Below are 6,304 nucleotides of genomic sequence, written 5' to 3'. Positions count from 1 at the left end.
TTAAGTGTACAGATCAGTGGCAGTCCTTATACTTACATTATTGTGCAATCACTGCCACTATGTTTCCAAGACTTTTTCATTACTTCAAACAGAAACTCTACAATGATTGAGCAATAACCCCACCCACTCTACCTTTAAAAATGTTAGAAAATACCATCCAGCAATGTTTTTAAAAATAACATATTATGCTTAAATTGAGTTCATCCTTGGAAAACCAGGTTGGTTTACATTTAAAAAAAAATCAGTCAATGTAATTCATAATGTAAAAAGAAAATTAAGAAAAATTATATGATTATCTCAATAAATGAGGAAAACATTTGAAAAAACTTAAACATATTTATTAAAAAATAAAGCAAACAAACAGAAAACTTTCACCAAATAGGAATAGAAACTTTCACAACATCATAAAAGGATAAATGACATCTATAGAAAACCTAAAGCAATCTGCATGCTTAATAATCAAATACTAACACTTTTTTCCTCATGTTGTGAACAAGGCAAGCAAGATTGCCCACATGAACATTTTTATTCAAACTGTATTGAAGAACTTCATAATTACAACAAGATAATAAAATGAAATGTAGTTATAAATACTAAGTAGCTGCTGAAAAAAATGCAGTTGGATCTTTATGTCTCACCTGACAATAAAATTTTTCCAGTCACATCAAATATTTAAAGTATGAAAAAAGCTGTTAAAGTTCAGAGAATAAATATTAGAAGAATTTGTACAATGACACAGAAGTCACACATTTAAAAATACTAAAGTCGAAGTCAAATGAACAATTGATTTAAGAAAATGAAATTCACGTCTCAGACACAAGGTTGATTTCCCTAATTTCTACAGAGTTCTTAAAAATCATTTTTCTTATGTATGCTGTAAAAATAAGAGGGTAGTATGAATTGAAAAAATCAAGGACAAATTACTCTTAGATGTATATTTTGAAATGCATAATTACAGTTCTGGTAAGAGAGAAGCAAATCAAAACTACTTTGAGATATCAGTTTTTATAGCATTTTGAAAAACTACAAAAAGATTTGATAAAAAATATTTTATTGGGTGTATAGGAAAAATATCCTATAGTATAGGAGCCCATTACATTATACGGGGTAGCTCTTTTAGTTTATGTGTGAATGAAACCCTTTCAGACCCTTGATGTACTGGAATTGGTTGCAAACATTTTTATTCCATGTAACACACTCCGTTGTATTTGTTAGGTTATTTCTATTGTATTTTTTAGTAAAATTTTGAATTCTGAAGCACAGGATGAATTTTGCATGTCTCTAAATGTAGGAACTTATGGCTTTGTGAAGTGAGCCAAAGTTTATTTTTGAGGGTTTTTTTTTTTTTTTCCTAATATGGAATGAAAATAGAATGATAGATTAGAAACTCAATCAGGGTGGCAGTGGATATAGAAAGATATAGATATAAGTGGAGATGTGTATAATTTTGATAGAAGCAGGTATATGGAAAAGACAGTATGTCAATAGATAGGAAAGCTGGTAGCCAGTAGAGAGTAATAATTTGAAGGCTTGAAGAAAAAAACACCAAAATCTTTGAATAGCAAAAGCAGATAAAGTGAACAAAACTTAACTTAAAGGAAGTATTTAAATATCGTTGCCTCTGAGTTAAGATAGAAGGGAGATGGAATGAAATTTATTTAAAAAAAAAAAAAACTACTTGAAGCTCTAGAAAGAAGGAAGTTCTAGAAGCTATTTTCATAGGAATAAGTAAATAAGTAATAATACATGGTTTTAAAAATGTGCTTTGGGAGATTCATTTAAATATGGACCAGTTTTTTCAACATTAAAATCTTTAGAGTCTAAGGCCATGCCACCCTGAACGTGCCCAGTCTCGTCTGATCTCGGAAGCTAAACAGAGTCAGGCCTTGTTAGTACTTGGATGGGAGACCACATAGGAATACCAGGTGCTCTAGACATTTAAAAACAAATTTTTAGAATATAAACTACAGACAGTGTTTATTCATGATAGTCTAAAAATGAATATAAATGTTCAGTTTTCCTAGTTTAAAAGTAGATTTTCCTGAAATTATAGTAATAGAGACAGCTTTATATAGTATAAAGAACATGGACAGGATAAGAATTCATAGGTCCTAGGTTTACTTTTAAAGCTATCCTTGGGAAGTCAGTTAAAGTCTCTAAATCTCACTATTTTTCCAGTTGTATGAGAGGTTTGATACATTATCTGTATGGCCACTTCCTAAAAACTGTATCAAATGATGAGCTGACCTTTACAAGTCTCGTCTAGCCCCAGTGTTTGTAATTTTATGATATTTCTGTAAGTTAGCATGGATAAAATAAATTATTTGTTTATATCTATTTCCTACTGTCTAAGGATCTGCTATCTGAAGCAGTCATAAAAGAGTGTCTGATCATAAATTACTTCTAGGGATTTTCTTACTCTTACTTGGGAGCTGACTCCGCATAACATGGTGCACATTGTTTGACTGCCAAAGCTGGAATTGATGGTGGCAGGCTTACAAGAGGATATTTTTGCAGGCAATAGCTCCTGATAACATGCAACAGAATTCATGATTTCATTTGGCTTTTCTTATTTTTATATATAGCCACATAAATATAATATAGCTATTTAAGAGTTAATAATAGGTAAATCAATAATTATTTTACATGTTGCAAAATAAGCCAATGGCTTTAGTTTCCTGTGGGATTTCAGACCTAGAATGCAGAGGTCTGTTGAAAACTGATACATTTGTGAATGCAGATATTAAGAGTTTGATTAGTTAAATATGCCTACCTAAAACACGCACACACATATCTACAAAGGTGTTTTAAGGTGACAGAAATAAATTAGTCATGAATATGAAATTTTTACAATTATTAGAATGTGAAAATATTTATGGAATTTACATATAGTGTTTTCAGCTATAAAAGAGAGTAGATTTTACAAAATGATTTTCCAGGTGATACTTAAGATCTAAATTTTTAGGAATCTCCACAGGTTATCTATGGTATAGTCATAGAGTTCTTGGTTTTTGTACATATGAATCAAAGCATGTCAATACATATTATTTGCTCTTCGGACCACCAGAAATAAACGTGTGCATTTTTTTATTAAATATTAGTCACTTCTGGTGTCATCGCTTCACCCTGAAGAGTTTTTGTTTTGTTTTGAGATTTTTTTTTTTTAATCAGAGAGCTCAGTTTCTTATACTTACAGTCTATAATACAGTAAAATCACTGGTCAGGCAATAATTCTCCTATTGTTTATTCCTTTTTATCTTCATACAATTTCCATTACTCCTTTCAGAAAAATAACTATTTTAACAAAATATCATTTTATTTGAATATCCTCTTACAAAATATATATTTGTTTTGGTGTGTCTATTTTCGTAAATTTGTTGATGTTTAAAATACAGTACACTAAAAAATGCACAAATCATAAGTATACAGCTGAATGAATTTTCACCAAGTGAACATATCTGATTAATCCACACAAATAAAGATATAAACCTGCATAGGATTCCTCATATCCCCTTCCAGACCCTACTCCCTTCAAGAGTAACCTTACCCTAAAGACTAATGTCTCTGGTTTTTGAGTTTCATATAAATGAAATTATATACTATGTACTTTTTTTTTTATGATTTTGACTTCTTATGCTCACCATTATTTTATCAGACTTATCTATATTGTTTTGTGAAGTTACAGTGTCACTCTCATGACTCTATAGCAGCCTTCCGCAAACATTTTATGTTGTATAGACTCTTGGATTTATGTTTAGGTGTTAGAGAACCTCTAAATAAATGCTATAATAACCGTATGTCAAAGTAATTTAGCACACTTAGTGAGTTCTCAACAATAGTCTAAAATTGTCAATAATCTTGTGAGTAGCAAAAGATATTTTTTGGTAGATTTATTTATTTTTGGCCAGCTACTTCTTTGTGTGGTTTCTTCTCCCTACAAAGAATATTTATTTTAATCTATAGATTTAATCCTATTTATTAGCTGATTTTATTTTAAACAATCATATTTCTTGGCTGCTTGAGGTTGTACAAACATACACGATTCCTAGGCTAATTTCATGAACTGTGTTCTTTGTTCTCCTGTTAATGTCCAGTTTCCAGAAAAATGATCAACATTTACCATCTTAAAAAACTGCAATATCTTTTCTAAGAAACTAGAAAGTTATACACACTGTCTATGTGTGTGGTGTGTATGTGTACATATATATTTATATATATGCACACATATATTTGTATTTATCTTAATTATTATACCTAGTATAATCAACCATTTACACTATTATTTTTAGCCAAATAACCAACTTATTTTCTTTCCATATATAAAAGAAAACTAGGATGTAGTTTAGCTCTTTCTTCAGTATGCTATTTATTTCATATTATCTTAAGAAATTTGAAGTGACAAAATAAACACATATAAATGATATTTCCATGTGTGATATGCAAAGTAATTTGCATGTTTTAATCTAAGAAGTAAGAGTAAATTAGTGAATTAAAATTATGTTTAATGACTAGTGTTTTATATCAGTTTTTTACTTAGAAACCACGCAGGCATGCAAAAATTATTTATTAATTGACTAAACTTTTTTTCTAAGTTTTTAAAATTGGTTAAAAATCTGGAAGTTATAATTTTAGCTAACATTATATTTCTGTTAGTAGTAGCATTATAAGAATTTATGATTTACAGAGGTTTCTCACAAATCATAATATTTTGATGACATTATTTTTACATAGTAAGCTAGATTTTAAAGACCCTGATTTAGGTTCAAAATTAGAACATCATACTGTATTTTTGCTTTGTTATTTTTTGTTACCAAGGCATTTCTCTTTATCTTGTAACTATAGTCAACACAAGCTATTATGTGAAAGTTATTTTCATTATCCACAAAACCTAGAATATATTTTATTTAGACATTATGAATGCTTATCTGGACTAAACATCCAGAATGCTCACATAATAACAGAATTATTATTATTATTATTATTGATTAATCTAAAGTTTACTGAGAGGGAAAAAGAGAAACAGGAGTAAAAAAAGAAACATAAGTGAGAGAGGATCAGCTGTGAACATATGAAATTATTACTGTAAAAGACAAATTATTTTCCCTCTGAAAGTTGAGGGGAGAAACTTTAGAGTTAAGAAAATGAATTTGGACACACCATACCCACATGTGAGATGCGTTAAAGATATTTTAAATAAAGAAGGGGATCATCTTCTCCTTTAAACCAATGATCTCCTTTCTTTCAATGGTCAAGACATTCTTCTCTGGAAGGTATCTTACCTTTCTGTTTGAAGGCATCCTAAAATGGAAATTGTTTTTTTCATATAAAATTTTACCCAAGTAGCCACTATAATTCTAAATTGTTAGTGTCAGGAAATTTTGCAACACAGAAAATTTAATGTGTTGATGAGAAATTCTAAAGGGAGCAGATGATTAGCCTAGGGGAGGCACAGTTTTGTCTTGAGAGGACCCAGATGAACCACAGAAGTCTGTAGAGACGTGCAACCTCCCATCTCTAGAGCTTAGCCAAAGGCCAGTTGTCATGTAGGACATCAAACAAAATTAACCCCAAACTTAAAGGCTTCAGTGAAATATCAGTGTACAATTCAATATGAACTAACCTCCCAGCCATTAGCAGCATGGTTCATTGAACGGGTAGAGACCCAGTGTGTCCCAGATGTGCTCATTATTACCGACTTGAGGACCCCACTCCAGGGCAGCAGGTGTCTTGAATGAATCTCAACGAACCTCCATTTCGATAAATGACCACCAGTCAAAGGCCACCAGGAATATACCTCTAGTCAAACACATTTGGGTTTATTGGCTCATTGCAGCCAGGGAAAGAAAATGTACATCATCATGTGGAACTTGGCTTAATTCACTAAACCCTACAAAAAGTGTACAAAATACCTCAAAAATGGGAGTAGTTTTTCCTTTGAGATTGTTACTTTGCATTTTATCTGAAAATGGAAATGTGGAATAAAAATATTATAATTTGTACATTTGTATCATATAGGCATTGAGGACCTATAAGAGGAACAAATGATTAATAGATGTAAATGTGAACTTAAATGACATAAACCAAAGACGTGAGGGTCAGCATTGCCATATCCAGTTGTAGTAGTCTCAGCCTATTTTAAGTGTCCCCATCCTAGGTCATTGGGAGGCTTAGCAGACAGGTTACTAGACATTGTTTTATTTTTCTTTAACATTTCTAGCAAACATTAATCTAAATAGTTTATATGCCATAGAGTGTTTCAGTAAAATACTGTTAGAAAGGAATAAGAGACTGAATATATGAACAA

General features: G+C 30.8%; 1 pseudogene; it reads left to right on the top strand.

The window, feature by feature from the left end:
- Positions 1-1,818: 1,818 nt before the first annotated feature.
- On the top strand, positions 1,819-1,937 carry LOC118612700 (annotated as a pseudogene).
- The last annotated feature ends 4,367 nt before the right edge of the window (positions 1,938-6,304 follow it).

The sequence above is a fragment of the Rousettus aegyptiacus genome, unplaced genomic scaffold (genome assembly GCF_014176215.1).
Source record: "Rousettus aegyptiacus isolate mRouAeg1 unplaced genomic scaffold, mRouAeg1.p scaffold_m13_p_16, whole genome shotgun sequence".
Taxonomy (NCBI): Eukaryota; Metazoa; Chordata; class Mammalia; order Chiroptera; family Pteropodidae; genus Rousettus; species Rousettus aegyptiacus.
Note: the sequence above shows the minus strand (reverse complement) of the source record. Positions and strands in the feature narration are given on the sequence as shown.